The sequence below is a fragment of the Canis lupus genome, chromosome 19, assembly GCF_048164855.1.
Source record: "Canis lupus baileyi chromosome 19, mCanLup2.hap1, whole genome shotgun sequence".
Lineage (NCBI taxonomy): Eukaryota > Metazoa > Chordata > Mammalia > Carnivora > Canidae > Canis > Canis lupus.
Genome location: NC_132856.1, coordinates 35,364,229 through 35,386,435, shown reverse-complemented (window position 1 = coordinate 35,386,435; position 22,207 = coordinate 35,364,229). Strand labels below are relative to the sequence as shown.

General features: G+C 37.4%; 1 long non-coding RNA gene across 1 annotated transcript; it reads right to left on the bottom strand.

Moving 5' to 3' along the window:
- Window positions 1-7,074: 7,074 nt before the first annotated feature.
- LOC140611320 (uncharacterized) lies at window positions 7,075-13,042 on the bottom strand. The gene is made up of 3 exons (XR_012012594.1): window positions 12,892-13,042; window positions 9,460-9,634; window positions 7,075-9,326 (listed from the first exon to the last, which is right to left on the bottom strand). It is a non-coding gene; the product is annotated as an uncharacterized lncRNA (long non-coding RNA).
- Between the last annotated feature and the right edge of the window lie 9,165 nt (window positions 13,043-22,207).

Sequence of the window (22,207 nt, the reverse complement as noted above, 5' to 3'; positions counted from 1 at the left end):
AGAGGCAGAGACATAGGCAGAGGGAGAAGCAGGCTCCATGCACCGGGAGCCCAACATGGGATTCAATCCCGGGTCTCCAGGATAGCACCCTGGGCCAAAGGCAGGCGCTAAACCGTTGTGCCACCCAGGGATCCCTCAACAAAACATTTAAAGAAGAACTAACATTAATCCTTCTCAAACTCTTTAAAAAATTAGAAGAGCAAGAGCTGTCCCAAATCTTTCTCTGAGGCCAGCATCACTGTGATACCAAAGTGAAATGAAAGAGAGAAAGAAAGAAAGAAAGAAAGAAAGAAAGAAAGAAAGAAAGAAAGAAAGAGAAAGAAAGAAAGAGAGAAGGAAAGAAAGAAAGAAAAAGAAAGAAAGAAAGAAAGAAAGAAAGAAAGAAAGAAAGAAAGAAGAGAGAAAGAAAGAGAGAAGGAAAGAAAGACATCACAAGAACAGAAAGCCACAGGTCAATATTCTTTTGAATAAAGATACAAACCAAATCCAACAGCATATCTAAAGGATTATGCACTATAACCAAGAGGAATTTATCCCAGGAATGCAAGTCGTTAAACATAAGAAAATAAATTAATATAGTACGACACATTAATAGAGGGAAAAGAATACATGATCATCTGAATACAGAAAAGAGAAAAATTATTTGACAAAATTCAATACTTTTTCATGATAAAAACAATCAGGAAACTAGGAACTAGGAAACTAGGAATACAAAATACACGATAAAGGGATTGCATGAACAGCAGCTAACATCATACTCAATGATGAAAGACCAAAAGCTTTTTCCCCAAAATCAGGAACAAGACAAAGATGCCAATTTTACCAATGCTATTTAACATTTTACTGGAAGTTCTAGCCAAGTAACTAGACAAGAAAAAGAAATAAAAGGCATTGAAATTATAAAGGAAGAAGTAAAGCTATTTATTCACAAATGATATGATTCTATATATAGAAAATTCTAAGAATCCACCAAAAAACTGTTTAAACTAATAGTGATTCTAATAATGATTCAGCAAAATTGTAGAGGACAAGATCAACAGACAAGAATCAGTTGTATTTCTATATACCAGCAAAGAATCTGAAAAGAAAATTTAAAAAACAATTATGTTAGAGACGCCTGGGTGGCTCAGCAGTTGAGGGCCTGCCTTCCGCCCAGGGTGAGATCCTGGAGTCCTGGGATGAAGTCCCGCATTGGGCTTCCTGCATAGAGCCTACTTCTCTCTCTGCCTATGTCTTTGCCTCTCTGTCTCTGTGTCTCTCATGAATAAATAAATAAAATCTTTTTTAAAAAACCAATTATGTTACAATAGCATCCAAAAGAATAAAATACGGGATCCCTGGGTGGCGCAGCGGTTTGGCTCCTGCCTTTGGCCCAGGGCGCGATCCTCGAGACCCGGGATCAAATCCCACATCGGGCTCCCGGTGCATGGAGCCTGCTTCTCCCTCTGCCTATGTCTCTGCCTCTCTCTCTCTCTCTGTATGACTATCATAAGTAAATAAAATAAAAAAAAAAAGAATAAAATACTTAGGAATAATTTTAACCAGAAAGTGAAAGATTTGCACACTGAAACTATAAAACATGGCTAAAAGAAGTTAAAGAAGACCTAAAAAAGTGGAAACACATTCCATGTACACAGATTGGAAGACTCAACATTGTTAAGATGTCAATAACCCAAAGCAATCTTCAACTGCAACACAATCCCTATCAAAATTTCAACAGCCATTTTTGTAGAAATGGAAAGACCTATCCTCTAATTCATATGGAATTGCAGGGGGCTCTGCATAGCCAAAACAATCTTGAAAAAGGAGAAAAACATTGGAGGACTCATTTCCCAATTTCAAAACTTATTATAAAGCTACACTAACCAAAAAAGTGTGATTCTGTCATAAAGATAGACATACAGACCAATGGGATATAAATAAGAGTCCAGATAGGAAATTAATTTTTGACAAGGGTGTCAAGTCCATTTAATGGGGAAGGAAAACTTTCTAACAAATGGTACCAGGACAACTGCCTTTCTATCTGCAAAAGAATGAAGTTGGACTTCTACCTCACTCCATATAGAAAAATCAACTCAAAATAGAGCAACAACCTAAATATAAGGAATAAACCCATAAAATTCTTGGAAGAAAATATAGAAGTAAATAATTATGACCTTGGGGTGCTTGGGTGGCTCAGTGGTTGAGTGTCTGCCTTTGGCTCAGGTCATGATCCCAGGGTCCTGAGATTGAGTCCTGTATCCGGCTCCCCACAGGGAGCCTGCTTCTCCTTCTGCCTATCTCTCTGCCTTTCTCTGTGCATCTCTCATGAAATATTAATAAAATATTAAAAAAATAATTATGACCTTGAATTTAGCAATGGATTCTTAGATAGGATGATGAAAAGCACAAAGAAGAAATGAAAAAAATAGATTACTGGAATTTCATCAAAATTAAAAAATTTGGGGGCAGCCTGGGTGACTCAGCAGTTTAGCACCTGCCTTCAGCCCAGGGTGTGGTCCTGGAGACCCAGGATCGAGTCTCACATTGGGCTCCCTGCATAGAGCCTGCTTCTCCCTCTGCCTGTGTCTTTGCCTCTCTCTCTGTGTCTCTCATGTATAAATAAATAAAAACTTAAAATTAAAAAAATTTTGTACTCCAAAGGATGTTATTTTAAAAATGAGAAGATGACCTATAGAATGGAATTAAATAATTGCAAATCTATATATGATTAGGATTAAATAACCAGAATATATTTTTATTTATTTATTTATTTATTTATTTATTTATTAAATAACCAGAATATATTAAAAAAAAAACTCTTACAAGCTCAAAAACAGATAACCCAATTTAAAAATGGGCAAAAGAAAAAAAAAATGGGCAAAAGATTGAATAGACACTTCTCCAAAGAAAACCTACAAATGACCAACAGGCATCTGAAACGATGCTAAACATCAGTAGTCATTAAGTGAATGCAGATAAAAACCACACAGAGATATTACTCCACACCCACTGTAATAACTATAATTTTTTAAGAAAACGGTAAACAGCAAAAGCTATAATTAAAAAAAAAAATTTTAAAGATTTTATTTATTCATGAGAGACACACAGAGAGAGGCAGAGACACAGGCAGAGGGAGAAGCAGGCTCCATGCAGGAAGCCTGATGTGGGACTCGATCCCAGGACTCCAGGATTACGCCCTGGCTGAAGGCAGGCACTTAACTGCTGAGCCACCGGGTATCCCTATAAGTTTTTTAAAAGGGAGTTTGAGAGGATATGGAGAAATTAGAACCCTCATACAGTGCTGGTGGAAACGTAAAATGGTGCAGCCACTGTGTAAAACAGTTTGATGGCTCTTCAAAAAGTTAAACATAGAATTACCATATGACCCAGTAATTACACTCCAAGGTCTACACATAGAAGAATTGAAAACAGCTACTCAAACAAGTACGTATAAAACAGGTTTATAGCAGCACTATCCACAGTAGTCAAAGGTAAAAACAATCCAAATGTCTATCAACAAATGAATGAATAAACCAAATGTGGTATTTATATACAATGGAATATTATTCAGTCATAAAAAGGAATCCATTACTGGCATATTCTGCAACATGAAAGAACCTTTAAAACATTATGCTAAGTGAAAGAAGGGAGGCACAAAAGACAAATGTTGTCTAATTCCATTATGTGAAATATCCAGAATGAATAAATCCATGGAGACAGAACACAGACTGGTGGTTGCTAGGAGCTGGGGAAAGATGGCAATGGGAAGAAATTCTTTAATGGTTAGAGTTTTACTATGGAGTGACAGAAATGTTTTTAACTATGGAGAAGTAGAGGTTGTACAGCATTATGACTATAATTAATACCATTGAATCATTTACTTTAGGGATACCTGGGTGGCTCAGTGGTTGAGCGTTTACCTTTGGCCCAGGGCATGATCCTGGGGTCCAGGGATTGAGTCCCACATTGGGGTCCCTGCATGGAGCCTGCTTTTCCCTCTGCCTGTGTCTCTGCCTCTCACTCTTTGCGTCTCTCGTGAATAAATAAATAAAATCTTTGAAAAAAAAAAAGAATTGTTTATTTTACACTGCTTAATTTTATATTATGTGAATTTCACCTCAATAAACTATTTTTTAAAGATAGCACCTAAAATATAGTTTTCCTACAAATGTACTATTTCAAAAAAAAACCCACTTTATTAAATACTTATTTGAATACAAAAATTAATTCCAAATTAAATAATTCCTTCTGGAGAAAGGCCCAGAAGAAGAATATAGAGCTGTTTATAGCTTATTGTTAACTTGCAAATGCTGCTGAATCCTTGCCATGCATTTTGCATAATGTAGTTCAGTCAAGTGTTGGGTAATGAGCAGTTCATTTGGAACCATTTTTCCAAAATAGAGGATGCTATTCGTGAAATGATTCTTAGAGTATTTATAGTTAAATGCCAATCTTTGTTTTCTAGTTTATGGGAAGGCTCCTTTTGAAAAGCCCTAATTTGTGACTTGAGTAACTAAAGGAGCCCTGGGATGCTTCTCATTGATAAATGATCCTTTCCCCTCCTCAGATCTAATGTTTTTTAGGCCAATGTAATAGTTTGCTAGGGCTGCTAAAACAAAATACCACACGCTGGGTGGCTTAAACAATAGGAATTACTTTTCTCACAGTTCTGGAGGCTAGAAACCCAAGATCAAGGTGTTGGCTCATTTGATTTCTCCTCAGACCTCTCTCCTTGGCTTGCAGATGGTGTCTTCTCACTGTGTCCTCACATGGTCTTTTCTCCCTGTTCGTACACATCCCTGCTGTGTCTCTGTGTCCGAATTTCCCCTTCTTATAAGGACACCAATCACATTGGATTAGGGACCAACCTCACAGCCTCATTTTAATTTATTTACCTCTTTAAAAGCCCTATCTCCAAATATAGTCACATTCTGAAGTACTGGGGGTTAGGGCTTCAACATATGAATTTAAGGGGAACACAGTTCAGCCCATAACAGGCCATATTTAAATTAACCCAACAAATTACAATTGTTTCAAATGATAGTGCCATATAAGAGTAGATTCAATCTCATCACCACTGGCAAAGACAGGCAGTTTCATGATGGTTTTCTCATTTTTCTTCTGTAGTCAAGAGAAAAAAATTATTCTCAGTAGCATAAAAATGTCTTTGCTCTCCAAGGATCTAACTTTTTTCCTTTTCCTAAGGCAAGGAGTAATTATCAATGAAGGAAGCATAACCAAGTTCTCAATAATTGTAATACCCTAAGTTTTTGGTGCTTTAATATTCCCATTGGGAAATACATGACTATTCTGAGCCTTACTCCCACTTGTAAAATAGGAATGAAGCCTGTCTTTCCAATATAATTAGATGGTATTGAATAGACAAAGAAATATTTAACAACAGTTGTTTTAACCTTTAAAATGCGACATTAATGCAAAGTGAAACTATTAATAATGCCACTCAGGGCAACAAATGGAGAATGAAGAAATTCGTGACAAAACTTCTCAATTTTTATGCAGCCTTTACTTTTTTTTGGCCAAGATTTATTTCAAGAATTATTGAATGAGCTTAGAAGGAGTAGTGAAATGTATGTATATGCCATTAAGCAAGCTGCTCTTTCCATTAACTAAGAAAAGAATCCGAAGGTGGGGATTTAGGAAGGAAAGAAACTTAGCCAGATTCTAATTTCGTCTCCCTTCTATGTATACTTTTATTTTTCAACATAAATTTGTTTGAACTCAATCAGCACTCTTTTGTGAAGGAAGTGTATGAAATAAAAGGGGTTTGAGAACTAGCCAGTGTCTATGGCAACACAACATTCTAAGGAATGGCAGTGCACATCAATCTTTCCTATCTGATAGCAGAAGAGAAGAGCTAGATGTATGTCTGGGGAAAGGTGGCAATCAGCTTCAATTTGTCTTGTGTAAATAAGGATTCTATTTCTTTCAATGGAAGTTCAAAGCTTTTCATTTTTATCTTTCCTGTCGACATAAATGCTCACCAAGGAAGCATCAGACTTAGAGAAGATTCTCACAATTAGTAATTGCTTTATCTTTTTTATCTCTTCTTAGTTACATGTTGTGAATACCGTAGGAAGGCTGAGTTGTTAACACTAATTATTTCAATCCTGATTTGTTATTCAGCTTTGCAAATGTCAGTCCCCATATGCTTCTGTTTCTACACCTAACTTTAAAAGTTATAGATAAGATAAAGATACATATATCAAAATTTCCAGTTAATAAATAATTCCAAACTTATACAAACTCTCCAAAAATAAAAGAGAATGAAGATGTATACTCAGGTTATTTAAAAACTTAATATAACCTGATATCAAAACAAAAACAAGGAATATTCAGGGGGAAAAAAAAGGTCTGGGCCAACTATATTAACTTATACACCAAAACAAGAATTCTGAACAAAATATTAGTAAATTATATATTATTATCATGACCAAGTTTGATTTATCCAAGAAATGTAAGGTTGGTCTAACACTAGAATAATTTGCTAGTGTACTAAATACCATTTAGAGGTTAAAAGAAAAAAAGTCAAGAACTTGGTAGGTTCAGAAAAAATGTTTGATAAAATTTAAGACATACTTTCTGAATAAAAGTGAGCTTTTTTAACCTATAAAAGGATAACAACAAAATGTCAATAACAAATGTCCTTCATAATGGCAAGATCTTGATCATTTTTTTTAAAGATTTTATTTATTCATGAGAGACACAGAGAAAGAAAGAGAGAGAGAGGCAGAGACACAGGCAGAGGGAGAAGCAGGCTCCCATGCAGGGAGCTCCACGCGGGACTGGAACCCAAGTCTCCAGGATCAGGCCCTGAGCCATCCCGGCTGCCCAATCTTGATCATTCTTATTTAAAGCAGAATAAAACAGATCTATCCTCTATCATCACTTCTATTTAGCAGTAAACCGGAGATCCTAACCAGATGAGATGAAAAAGGTATTGAGATTAGATAGCAAAAGAACCAAATTGTGTTTATTTGAAAATGATATAATTGTTTACATAGAAAAGCCAAAAGAATCTATAAATTACTGAAATTCATAAAGTTATGAAGTGCAACTTATAATAAACAGATGAGTAATAAACTTCAATATTGTTTTTAAAAGAACACTATTTGCAGACACAAAAACAACTATAAAGATGCCATTTGCAAAGTCAAAAACTGTGAGATGCTCTTAAATTAATCAAGCCAGTATATTTAAGACTTCTATAAAGAATATTGTAAAAATTTTTGAAAGAAATTTAAAAGTAACTCAGATGAAGAGATGTGCCCTATTCCCAGATGGAAAACCTCTATATCATAAAGATTTCTAATTTCCTAAACTGGCCTATAAATTCAGTGCAATTCCTACCAAGAAACCTGACAAGCTAATATTAAAATATATGGAAGGGAGTGAATATATATACATATGGGAGAGAAAAGACCTCCCAAAATGAAAAGCAAAGTGGAAAGACTTGCCATACTGGAAATCAAGATTTTATTTTAGAGCTTTAGTAGTTACAACAATAAAATATTAGGAAGCCAATATACTGATGGGGGAAAGAAAAAAACAAATAGGCTGAACACACATATGGAGCGTTAATATATGAGAGAAGTGGCATTGTTAGAGCAGTGGAGGAAGGATCTCAAACCCATCCCACAAACAAAAAAATCAATTAAAGACTTTAATGAGAATGAGGGATTAAAGACTGTAATGTGAGAAACACAATTTTAGGGCAAGGAGAGATGAAGAGGTAGAATACAGAGGATTTTAAAAGCAGTAAAATTACTCTGTATGTTATAACGATGGTTGTCATTATACATTCATCTGAACTCACAGAATGTAAACACCAACAGGGAACTCTAACGTAAACTATGGACTTTGGGTGATTATAACATGTTAGTGTAGCTTCTTTCATTATAACAAATGTACTATTCTGATGGGGGATAGTGACAGTGGAGGAGGCTATGTATATGTGAAGAAAAGGTGCATGTAGGAAGTCTCTTTACCTTCCTCTCAATTTTGCTGTAAATCTAAAATTACTCTTAAAAAAAGAGAAATTGTTTTTATTTATTTATTTTTGGATAGGCTTCATGCCCAACCTGGAGCCCAATGAAGGGCTCAAACTCATGACCTTGAGATCAAGACCTGAGCTGAGGTGAAGAGTCAGACACTTAACAGACTGAGCCACCTAGGCAACTCCCAAAAACTGTCTTTAAATTAAACACACACACACACACACACAAAAACAAATTAATTAATAAACTAGTTAATTGAAAACACACACACACACACAATATGGGAACTTTCTGGGATAGGGCAAATTTTCTTAATTAAGAGACATTATAAGCAAATAATAAAGGAATATATTCATATATTTTACTGCATTAAGATTAAGAATTTCTGTTAAAAAATACATCATAAAGAAAGTGAAAAGATAGTTCACAAACTGATAGATAGTTCATGTGCAGAAATATGCAATCCATGTAAGCAACAAAGGATTAGTATTCAGAATATATGTAAGAATATGTGAATGAGGAAAAGATAACCCAATATAAGAAGGAAAATACAGAATCTAATATAGAAGGGAGTAAAATATAGCAATGTCCACAATAATCAAATTATAGAAAGAGATCCTATGTCCATTGACAGATTAATGGATAAAGAAGATGTGGCATATATATATGGATTAATGGATAAAGAAGATGTGGCATATATATATTAATATATATATACATGGCACACACACACACACATATATATATATAATGGAATATTACTCAGCCAACAAAAAGAATGAAATCTTGTCATTTGCAATAATGTGGATGGAACCACATTATTATGCCTAGTGAAATAAGTTAGTCAGAGACAGACAAATATCATATGATTTCACTTATATAGAGAATTTAAGAAACAAAACAGATGAACATAGAGGAAGGGAAGGAAGAATAAGATAAAAACAGAAAGGGTAAAAAAAAAACAAAAAACAGAAAGGATGGCAAACCATAAGAGACTCTTAACTACAGGAAACAAACTGAGGGTTGCTGGTATACTAGGGGTTAGGACTTCAACATACAAATTTTGGGGGAACAGAATTCAGCCCACAACAAATATCTACATATAAGTGAAGCTACAGTGAAAAACAAAAAGTAAAATAGATAATTAAAATAAAAAAACAGTGGGTCTTTTTGTGGCTAGGAGAGGGATGAGCCCAGGAAGCAGCACACCAGAGACTCCAGTGGTCTTTGTGAAGCTCTGCTTCTTGTGTGAATATCTTGATGTTCACTTAATGTATCTATTACACATGTCCCTTTGTGTGCTTGAAATTTTCATAAAATCAACTTCTCCTAAAAAAAGAAAAATAGAACATAACTATGTCAGGACGGTTTGGTTGCATGTAACACAATTCCAACCAAATTAGCTCAAGTGCAAGGGAAATTATTGGCTTAATATCTAAGAAAAGAAGTCAAGTTTGCTTACACAGGGATAGATCCTAGGGCTTGATTGTTTCCATCCGTTTCCTCACTTGCTTGTTCTCTCTTGTCACGCCCGCTTCCTTCCGCCCATAGGAAGAAAAGCCCAAGAAGTTCCTTTGGGTTTAAGCACAAAATGTGCTCTCTTCCCTTGAATATTCTTCATTGTCAAATTATCATTCCTTTACAATTAGGATGGATTTAAAATATAATAATAAGTTAGTGTCCTAGATAAATGTCTATGCTTCGTCAATGCTTTTTAATCTGTAAGCAGAGAACATTTGGAGTTCAAGATATGGTTTTCCTATTTCCATAGTTAATTCCTTTCAGATAATATTCATGAGAGACACAGAGAGAGAGAGAGAGAGAGGCAGAGACACAGGCAGAGGGAGAAGCAGGTCCCATTCAGGGAGCCTGATGTGGAACTCGATCCCGGGACTCCAGGATCACGCCCCGGGCAGGATCCAAACCGCTGAGCCACCCAGGGATCCCCTAAAATACTTATTCTTGAATCAGCAAGCCAATCGGTCCCAAAAAGCCAGTCTCAGAAATAAAAGGCATTAAATTCTTACACTCAGAAAAGAAAAATTTATCAAGAAAAGAGAAATAAGGACATTTTATATGATAAAATGAAACTACTTTTGTTTGTTGTTGCAATAACATTAAACCCAAATAGACTAAGAGAGATAACCTCAGGGCTTTACTACATTCTAAGCTGATGTTATTTGTACCTCTAAGAAAGGACAGTAAATAAGGTGACAGTTATGGAGGGCTATTATTGAGAATGGAAATGTTATTTAAGAAGTTGTGAATAAAGCATCAGGATGGGTAGAATTGGATTATATTACTCTCCTTTTCAATTCGTAGATGTAGTAGTATTTTGCACACTGGTACAAGGAAAGAAATATTAAAAAGTAACTACAATATATTCAGCATTTATATATTGTATGTACAAAAGATTCTGTTTATTGAGCATCTACTATGTGCCATGAACTACATGTTGAACCACATCTTTTAAAGATTTTACTTATTTATTTATTTATTTGAGAGAGAGCACAAACAGAGGGAGCAGCAGAGGGAGTGGGAGAAGCAGACTCCCAGATGGGAGCCCAACTTGGAGCTCGATCCCAGGACCTCAGGATCATGACCTGAGCCCAAGGCAGACACTTAATTGACTGAGTCACCCAAGAGCTTCCATGTTGAACCACATTATTTGCAATTTCTCCCACATTTTTCTCTGGCTCAATTGAATTTAATCAGGTCAAAAGCTTCTCTATAGAGGGACGCCTGGGTGGCTCAGCGGTTAAGCTTCTGCTTTCAGCTAGGGGCGTGATCTTGGAGTTTCCAGATCGAGTCCCACATCGGGACTCCCTGCAGGGAGCCTGCTTCTCCCTCTGTGTATATCTCTGCCTCTCTCTCTGTGTGTCTCTCATGAATGAATAAATAAAATCTTTAAAATAAAAAAAAAAAAGCTTCTCTATAGAGACAAGAAATAGATCAGTGGTTGCCTGGGGTGGAGGAGGGAGTGTGGATTGAATGTCATTTGTTTGTAAAATTGGATTTTTGAGATTGATTGGCTTACCTAATCAACGACAAACATTAACATATAATTATAGTTGAACCTTGAACAACACAGAACTGTGAACTGCATGAGTCCACTTATTATGTGGATTTTTTTTGATAAATATAGTTTAGTACTGCAAGTGTATTTTCTCTTCCTTATAATTTTCTTAATAACATTTTCTTTTCTCTAACTTACTTTATTGTAAGAATATAGTATATAATACACATAATATACAAAATATGTGTTAATCAACTGTTTATGTTATCTGTAAGGCTTCCAGTCAAAAGTAGGCTATTAGTAGTTAAGTTTAGGGGGGTCAAAATTCATATGTGAATTTTCAGCTCCACGGACGGTCAGTGCCCCTAATCCCTGTGTTGTTCAATGGTCAACTGTACTGTCTCTTTCAGTTACAGTCTTTTCAAAAGATATGCATATGAATCTTGGTGGGAGCTTTTGGAGTGATGGTAGTGCTCTAAAACTAGATGGTGAAAAAAAAAAAAAAATAAAACTAGATGGTGGTGATGAAACCTCAAAAGGTTTTTTTCCCCAAATGCTATTAATTTAAAAATAAGGCCCAATGTGATATTAAAACTTTGTACTAATAGTAAAAACACTTAAGTGTATCAACTATTATGTGAAATAAGTATTTGTGTCACCAGCTAGACTCCCAAGACCTGGCCTTTACCACTTACCTATTTGTGCTCACTAACCTTTGTCTTACACATTTCCTTAAATTCTTTTCTTTGGCTTATGTCTAGACTCTAGCCAATGAAACCCCAAAGTACTCCCCAGGTGATGGCAACAGTCCTGACAAGATTCCAGCAGGCCCAGACCACCGACACATATTGAACTAAACCCAAATTGCACCTGCGTAGATGGACCATGGTGTGGCCTTTACCTCATTATAATACTAAAATCTCCCAGGGAGGAGCCTTTGCCTCATTCACATAGCATACAATGTATGGATAGGAATATTTCCTTAAGGCACATCTGTGACCTTATACTTATCTCTACAAAGGATCACTAGGTATCCCTATCTAAATACTCATCCTAACCCTAAACAAAAGGAAACCATTCACCCTCTCTCAGGGAGTCAAAGCTTTGGAAGCTATTCCCCATGATTTCCTGATTAGCTGCAAATAAAAGTTTTCTCTGTGGGACAACTCAACCTGATGCAATTTCTGACTCACCAAGGAGCAAACTCATTTTGGTTGGGCTACATTTGTGCATGAGAAAGTCTTCTAAAGAACAATTACAAAATTTGATCTGGGTTTTCATGACTATTTTATCTTACAGTTAATAATGCATTGCTAGAATTTTTAAAGCTCAAGCAATAATTATGTCTATGATCAACATTTAATTCTATTTAGTAGACAAGTTTTAAGGTGTCATATTTAATTAATGATTACACACACAGCTATGAAAACACCTATCTTGGCTCTTGCCATTTATGCAAATTTTATGTAATTATTCTCCACAGAGAATAGTCCACTTAAAGTAAAATTCTTAAGCTTGATTTGTTTTTTTCTTTGTTAGTTATATAACACGATCCTTATTATCAATATTACAGAAAGCTACAGCTTGATGAAATTTGAATTAATTTTTACTGCAAAATTTATGTTCAACCTCTAGATATGCATCAGCTAATATACACACAAAAATGCAAACATTTGTGTCCTCAAAAAAGTGATCTCATTAAACCCACATTTAAAATTTTCTTTTATTAATTGAAGTATACTAATATCACAAATAGGAATGGTGGAGTCACCTATAAACCTGCACTTGGGTCAAACTTGTCAGATGCTAAAAGCAAAGAAGTCCCGTTTTCCAGTTGTGCTGCCATTAGGGTGTATCATAGGTTCCCTTTGCACTTACTGCTTGCATGTTTGCCAGGCTCTTCATTCATCCCTCATATCTCAGTTCTGGCATCTCTTCCTGTAGGAAGTCTATCCTCAGCCCCCAAGTCAGATCAGACTCTTGTTAAATGCTCTCTGCTCTCTAAGAGGCAGTCATTTCTTTCAGAGCATTTCTTTGGTTTGCCATTGCATAATCATTAAGTTAAACATTAAATTCATGCTGATCTCCCACAGTTCAACCCACCAGGGGAGCAGAGTCCTTGTCACATTTTGCTCTGTATTGACTGTATCTCTTTATATTAACAAGCCCCTGGCACAGAGCAAACACATAAAGTATCCCTTGAAAGAGGAAAGAAAGAAAAGAAAAACAGCACACTAGATTATTTTCCTGGAGCCATCCTTCTTGAGGTCCAGCCAACCTCCTGGAGGAGAGAATGAGGGTGATTGAAGTCACACATTAAGAAAGCAATATGGAGTGAATGGGTGACGGGCACTGGGTGTTATTCTGTATGTTAGTAAATTGAACACCAATAAAAAATAAATTAAAAAAAAAAAAGAATAAAGAAAGCAATATAATTGTTACCAAGTGCCCTGAGGCAAGCGAATCAGACCTGTTCTCTCCCAGGAATTTAAATCTTGAGGGAATCATACAGGACAAATGCTTAGAGGTGAAGCCTCATCTGAAGGGCCTGAGGTCCCAAAAAGACAAGCTGTCAGCTTTTGTTCCATTGGACCCTCGAGCAGCCTTTGGGCCTTTGCTCTCTGAGACATGGTTCTTCAACTTTCATTTAAATCCTGTGAGCTACTCCAGACTTTTTTATTTTTGCTGAAATTTACCAGAGTTCCTTTCTTTTGCTCACAGCCAAAGAGCTCCAACTGTTACATTTTCCTACCTCCTTTATCCTAGTCTGATATAGACTTCTATATTGCAGTACTTCTCAAGGCTAGGGACTGATGCTTTTAAGTTTCAAAATTATAGGGATGCTTGGGAGGCTCAGTGGTTGAGCATATGCTTTTAGCTCAGGTCATGATCCCAGGTCTGGAGATCGAGTCCCGCGTCGGGCTCCCTGCATGGAGCCTGCTTCTCCCTCTGCCTGTGTCTCTGCCTCTCTCTCTGGGTCTCTCATGAATAAATAAATAAAATCTTTTTTTAAAAAGTTTCAAAATTATAGCTAAAGGAATATGTTTCATTTAATCTATACAAATGCTCAAACACAATGATTGCTTGGACCTGTTGTTGTTGTTTAAAGATTTTATTCATTTATTCATGAGAGACCCAGAAAGGCAGGGACACAGGCAGAGAGAGAAGCAGGCTCCATGCAGGGAGCCCGACGTGGGACTTGATCCAGAGTCTCCAGGATCAGGCCCTGGGCTGAAGGCTAAACCGCTGAGCCGCTGAGGCACCCGGGCTGTCCCGGTTTTTCTCTTTTTAACATCTAAATAACCTTTCTCAAAATTCAAACAGCTTTTTAAGTTCCACATACCTAAACATAAAACTGTAGCTCCATGAATTCCCTCATTTCTCTGGAGCTTACCTACCTCCACCCCATCCTTCTTCCTTCCTGTCTCAGAACAAGAGACTCCTTCCTCATCAAGGCAATTTGCCACCTGTGCCCACCTGTCTGTCTCTTATGGTGCCATCCTCTTGGCAGCCACAGCTAGCATTCACTGAGCTAGGGACAGTTCCAAACACTTTGCCTGCATTACCTCATTAAATCCTGACAACAGCCTTATGAGGTAGGGAGTACTATTGCAGATCCAGGAAATAAGGCTCAGAGAAGTTAACTCTAGATGAGTTCATTATACAACGTTTGGCCCATACAATTCAACACCTGAACATGTATGTGCTCTGAAATACTGTTTTCCTATCTCAGTATTTTTCAGATTTCTTGATATTGTGCAAATCCATGGCCCCTCCCAAAATAAGTTTTACTGGATCCTGCCTTTTCCTATCGCCTTCTTCCTTTCGCCTTCCAGTCACTAAACCACTATAGTCTAGTAGAAGACCTTTAAAAATACATATATTTATGGGCGGGAGGTGGGGGTGACTGGGTGATGGGCACTGAGGGGGGCACTTGATAGGATGAGCACTGGGTGTTATGCTATATGTTGGCAAATTGAACTCCAATAAAAAATATATATATATATATTTTATTTATTTTATAGGGAGAGTGAGCGAGCATCCTTGCGTGAGCACACACACAGGTATGAGGGGGGAGGAGAAAGGAGAGCAGAGGGAGAGGATCTCAAGCAGACTCCTCATTGGGCATGGAGCTCTACGTGGGACTCATTTCCACAACCCGGAGATCTTGACCTGAGCCAGTATCAAGAGTCAGATCCTAACCAACTGCGCCACCAGGCGACCCTAGCTTCTGCCTTTTTTTTTTTTTTTTTTTTTTCATTCATGAGAGAGAGAGAGAGAGGCAGAGACACAGGCAGAGGGAGAAGCAGGCTCCATGCAGAGAGCCAGATATGGGACTATGGGACTCGATCCCAGGTCTCCAGGATCATGCCCTGGGTGGGAGGCAGGTGCTAAACCACTGAGCCACCCAGGGATCCCCAGCTTCTGCCTTTTGATCCCACTAAATCTGCTACAATTCTCATCACAAAAGGGCTCTGCCACACACAGAATATAACTATTGAATTCATCCATCCATTTGCCAAATTATTTTAAGCATCCGTTTTCAGAAACTGCAGAATATGCACTGGGTGAACAAAACGGAGTCTCTTCCATCATGTATGTGAGATCATCAGTGACCTCCTACCTACCAGATCCAGGGACCGCTTTGGCCACTTCTCAGGTTCTTTTTCCTATTTGATCTCTGTAGCATTGGTCATACCAATTATATCTTTCTTGAAATTTGGGGCTTTGGCTTCTACGATGCCTCTTTTTTTTTTTTTTTTAATTTTTTATTTATTTATGATAGTCACAGAGAGAGAGAGGCAGAGACACAGGCAGAGGGAGAAGCAGGCTCCATGCACCGGGAGCCCGACGTGGGATTCGATCCTGGGTCTCCAGGATCGCGCCCTGGGCCAAAGGCAGGCGCTAAACCGCTGCGCCACCCAGGGATCCCTACGATGCCTCTAATACCTGCTTTCTCTCTCCTTCTAGGACCCCACTTTCTTAATCACTTTGATAAATTCCTCTTTTTTCTATCAATCCCTTAAATGATAGAGTTCCTCAGAGTTCTATCATGGAGCACCTCGAAGTCAATAAGCCCCAAACTCTGTTTTTGCCACACCCATTCACATCTTTCCTTCCTTATTCCTTGTTCTTCTTAATGGCAGCATTTAACACCCAATCTCCCTCTCCCTTTCTGTCTCTACACTCTCATACAATGGTCAGAAAATTCTGATATTGATTTTCATCTTTAGAAGTTCAATTTGGAGGATCTCTGGCTGGATCAGTCTATGGGGCATGCAACTCTTCATCTTGGGGTTGTGAATTCAAGTCACATGTTGGGTGAAGAGAATGCTTAAAAATAAAATTTTTATTTTTATTTATTTTCTTAAGATTTTATTTTTAACTAATCTCTCTACCCAATGTGAGGCTTGAACTCACAACTCTGAGATCAAGAGTCGCATGCTCCACCAACTGAGCCAGCCAGGCACCCCAAAAATAAAATATTTTTTAAAAAAAGTTCTATTTGAATCTTTTTTTATAATATTTTCTGTATCTGTACTTGGCTTTTTAAATATGTACAATATAGTTATAACAATTGTTTTCATATTTTTCTCTACTAATTCTAATACCTGTGTGGGTTCCTAGTCAGTTTCAATTGATTGATTATTTTTCTTATTATGGAACATGTTTTCCTACTTCTTTGTATGTGTGGTAATCTTTGATTGGGTGCCAGACATTGTAAATGTTACCTTGTTGAGTACTGAATGTTTTTGTAATCCTATAAATCTTCTTGAGCTTTGTTCCAGGAGGCAGTTAAGTAACTTGGGAACAGTTTGATCCTTTCTAGTTTTTATGATTTGTTAGACAGGTCCAGAGCTGTCAGGAATTCAGTCTAGGAATAATTATTCCTTAATATTGGAAAAAAGAAAGAAAAACTTTCCTGATTTATCTACCCAATGCCATGAATTGAATTATTGGTTTTTCCAGTCTGGCTAGTGGGAATGGTTACTGTTGGCCCTGCATGGGTGTCAGGTGCTGTTCTTTCTAATCTTTTTGAATAGTTCTTTCCCTGGCCTCATACATATGCTGGTCAGTACTTTGCTGAATACTGGAGGGGGTGTCTCTGCAAATCTTTCCCTCCCTGTTAGCTCTCTCCTCTCTGGTATTCTGTTCTATGAAATCAGCTGTTCTGGTCTCCCCAGACTCTTAACTCTCATCAGGGAGACCCCTTGACCCCATCTGTTTTCCCCTCCCTGTACTGCAGTCTAGAAACTCTCTCAGGGTAGTAAGTTGGGGTAATTAATCATAGAGTTCATCTCATTTGTTTCCTGTTTCACAGGGATCTCTGTCTTTTGTTGCCTGATGTTCAGTGTTTTGAAAACCATATATATATATTCATTGTTTCAGGAAGAAGGATAAATCCAAGCCTGTTACTCTGTACTGATTAGAAAAGGAAATACCGCAATTAAATCTTAATGGATCACCTTGCCTCAGACTTCTGTAATCTGTTCACTTCCCCAGTCTTATTTTTCCCTAAAATATCAATCTCTTATTATTCCCTTGCTTAAAGGTTTTTTATGGCACTCTCATTATTTATAGAATAAAATTTAAGCTGCTTATTGTGGTATATTTCATGCGTCCACAATAAGACGCCTTCCCATCCCTCCACCTTCATCCTTCACCATTCCCCCATGTGTACTGTTGGTTGTAACCATTTCAAGATATTTATAGTTGTCCTCTTCATCCCACTAACCAGTAGCTACTTCCTTCTCTTTGAGCATACTGCTGCTTCTACCTCGAGTGTTCTTTTTCTTCTTCCATGTGATGAACTCTTCTTTAACCTAGAAGATATTTTTAAGCATCTGTAAACTTTCCTCAGACCTTCCCATCCCCACCAGATAGAATCACTCCCTTGTCTTTTTCACCACTATGAACTAAATCTTGTGTATGCTCCTTTTTTACTGCATTTATCACACTATACTGTATATATTTGCTTATGTGTCTGTTCCCAGTAATATCTAATACATTCCATGAGGGTAAAGAATGCACTTCCTTAATCTTTTTATTAAGATTTTTTTTTTTTTATTTTAGAGAGAGTGTGTGTGTGTGTCAGAGGGGGGGAGGAGTAGAGGGAGTGAGAGAGAGAATTTCAAGCAGATTCTGTGCTGAGTGCAGAGCCCCCATGCATGGCTCAATCTCATGACCCTGATATCATGACCTGAGCCAAAATTAAGAGTTGGACACTTAACCAACTGAGCCACCCAGGCACCCCCACTTTCCTCATCTTTATATGCTTGGTGTTAAATTCATCCAACCAATAAACATTTCCTGAGCTCTTCACCATGTGCTAGGCACTATTCTATGTCCTGGAGGTACAGTATTGAACAAGACAGAGTCTTTGCCCTTATGGAGTTTATATGGAGGTGGAAGAAGCAGCTGATAAATATAGTAGTGCAGCATATTTAGAGAACAGAGAAGAGAGCCTAGTTAGAAGGCTGTTCCAGCCATCCAGAGAGCAGAGATGATATTAGTTTGGAATAGAGTGAGGGAAGGGAGGAGAAAGGGGAGAGAATTGGATCCACTTGAGACACATTTCTGAGATAAATCCCACATTTCAGCAGGGTTTTGTACATGGATTTCTTATGGGTTGGAAGGGAAGTGGAGAAATTAAGAATGACTTTTATTTGATAAGTACCTAATAAATTTGTGTATAAATAAGCTCCTTGATAATTGAAAACTAGTTTTAAAAAGATGAACCTGTAGGGGCACCTGGGTGACTCAGCTGGTTAAGCATCTGACTCTTGATTTAGGCTCAAGTCATGATCTCAGGGTTGTGAGATTGAGCCCCACATCAGGCTCCATGCTCAGCAAGGAGTCTGCTTGGGATTCTTTTACTCTCCATCCCCCTCTGCCCCTCCCCCACTTATGCATGTGCTCTCTCACTCTTTTTCTCAAATAAATAAATAAATAAATAAATAAATAAATAAATAAATACCCTCCCCCCCAAAAAAGATGGACCTGTAGAATTGATTCAGGATCCAACTGGCCAATTTCACTGAGAAAACTTGCCTTGTACTGACTAGTTACTATAGAATAGAAACATTGAGCAAAATGGGCAAAGGTGGTCAAAAGATATGAACTTCTAGGTATAAAATCAATAAGTCTTGGGATGTAGTATACAGCATAATATAGCTAATAATGCCATATTGTATATGTGAAAGTTGCTAGGAGAGTAGATCTTAAAAGTTGTCATCACAAGAAAAACATTGTAACTATGTGTGGTGATGGACGTTAACTAGGTTTATTGTGGTGATCATTTTGCAGTGTATACACATATAAAAATCATTATGTTGTATACCTGAAACTAACATAATAGTATTCAACAATTATATCCAATAATAGTTTGAAAAGAATATTAGCATTGAAGTTAGACTCCAGAATTAGACTAATTTGGCTTTATACTTGCTTACTGTCTGAACTTAAATTATATAACTTTTCTAGGGTTCAGTTTTATCATTCGTATTATAGAGATAATATTAGTATCTATAGTTGAGGAGTTTTTTAAAAGAATAAATTGAGGGGGGATCCCTGGGTGGCGCAGCGGTTTGGCGCCTGCCTTTGGCCCAGGGCGCGATCCTGGAGACCCGGGATCGAATCCCATGTCGGGCTCCCGGTGCATGGAGCCTGCTTCTCCCTCTGCCTGTGTCTCTGCCTCTCTCTCTCTCTCTCTCTCTCTGTGACTATCATAAATAAAAAAAATAAAGTGCTAATGCTTTAAAAAAAAAAAAAAAAGAATAAATTGAGGGATATCTGGGTGGCTCAGCAGTTGAACGTCTGCCTTTGGCTCAAGGCGTGATCCCACAGTCCAGGGATGGAGTCCCACATTGGGCTCCCTGTCAGGAGCCTACTTCTCCCTCTGCCTGTGTCTCTGCCTCTCTCTCTCTCTCTGTCTCTCATGAATAAATAAAGTCCTTAAAAAAATAAATTGAGAAAAAAGAATAAATTAATAAGTGCTTCTAAAGTCCTTAGTCTATGCCTATTATAGTAGGTAATCAATAAGAAGGAGTTTATTTCAAGATACTATTAGTGAAACAACTAGTTAATCAATATCATGATTAAAATTTTTTGTTCCTATCCAGTGATTCTCTGTAGAAATAAAGTTAGATAATTCTTGCTGTGATGTATTTTGTGTTCTGGAAAAATTAATGAAGCTTTCAAAAATATATACAAAATAAAATACAAAACTAAAGTATCACAAAAATCTCTCCAACAGAATGAAAATTGTACAATGATTTGATACTTTCAAGTACCTTTCTGAAGTATCCCATTTCCAGATATTTCGAGCATTTAAAGAAGAGCCTATTGGTGTATCTTCTAGCTGAGACATGGAGTTCTCGGTTCTCCTGAGCTTTTCTAGGGGAAAGGTAGGTGGACCCTGAAGAAAAGAAGCCTGTGTCCCCAGCAGGGAAGCAGTAAACAAGGTCTGTTGCTAATTTCTTTAGAAATTAGGAGTGAATGAGATGAACACTGGTGAGCAAAATGAGATAACAAGTGGGGTTTCAGAATGGTAAAGAGAATGAGAAGGAGGAAAGAAAAAAAAATCAGGGCCTAATGAAGAAGGGCAGCATATTAGAAACACATCACTCCAAAGACTGGGAAGGAAAGATGTCAGGTGATGGGTGTTTTTACACATCCTGTAGAAGGGAAGGGAGAATATATGCAAGAGGATAACAATGAGAGTGAAGCCTGGCAATCCTCAAGAGCTGTCATCTGTGGTAACACTGTGAACATATTATCACAGTAATCCTACACATCAACATCTATTATTATCTCCATTTTACAGGGAAAGAAACTGAGACTCAGAGCAGCCAGTTAACACCCCTGCCCCACCCCCATACATGACACAGGTGCTAGCAACAAAGCAGAGATTTGAATCTGGCTTTGCTTAACCAGACTGTTCTTTCTTGCGTCTTCCCATACTGCCTTTAAAGTTCTTGCTAATGGGAAGAAAGCTGCAGATTCAATAGAATCTGGAAAACCAAGGTACAGGGGCCTGGGGGCGGGGGATGCAAAGAAAATGTACTGGCAAGATCTATCTGCAGTTCTTAAATAAAAATTGATTTAACTCTCTTTGTGTTTGATTTTTTTTTAGTCTTGTAAAAATGTAATCTTATACCATGGTAATGAACATGAAGATTCTTAAGTAATTTTATGTAAGGGGGCTTTTTTGCCAAAGTTGAACTTGAAGTATCAGTCAGTTCAGACAATCACTCAAATCTTTTATTTATTTTTTTATTGGAGTTCAATTTGCCAACATTTAGCATAACACCCAGTGCTCATCCCACCAAGTGCCCCCGTCAGTGCCCATCACCCAGTCACCCCAACCCCCTGCCCACCTCCCTTTCCACTACCCCTGGTTCGTTTCCCAGAGTTAGGAGACAATTACTCAAATCTTATGAGAATGAGAGTTGTTCAGTGTCTCTTTGGAGGTGCTGATTCCTATTTCTGCATTAGAATTAGCTTTTATATTATTAATGAAGTATTTTTAATGAGTTTAATATAATTAGAATATGCATCTCCAAATCCCCAGGAAGGGAGTCATGACTTTCTACAATTTTATATTTTCTGTTAACTATTTAAAACCACAAATTTTCAGCTAAAGTAAGTTTTGTTTGAAATTATCCATGTTATTATTGCATAGGAAGCTGGACCTACACTGCCATCTGCTGTGTCAAGATTAGGTGAAAAATTACCCACATAAACTGGGTTTAAGGAATGCAAAATATACATATGGAAAGCCTGTCTCACTGTGCTTTGTGGAAAATGAGTACAAGGGAAAATAAATGCCTACAGTTATATATTTCAAACTATATTGAAAGTGTGGGGAGGAATTATGTGTGTGTGTGTTTTGAATATGACATGAAAAACATAATAGAGAATAATATAACTAAACTTATGTCCCAAACATCTATATGGAAAAATGAGTATTACCAGAGTGCCTGGGTGGCTCAGTGGGTTGAGCAACTGACTCTTGGTTTCAGTCCTTGGTCATGATGTCAAGGTCATAAGATCAAGCCCCAAGTGGACCTCTACATTATGTGTGGAGTCTGCTTGAAATTCTCTCTTTCTGCCCCCCACCACATGTGCTCTCTCTCTCTCTCTCATGCACACATACACATACACACACACACACACACACACAAATAGATAG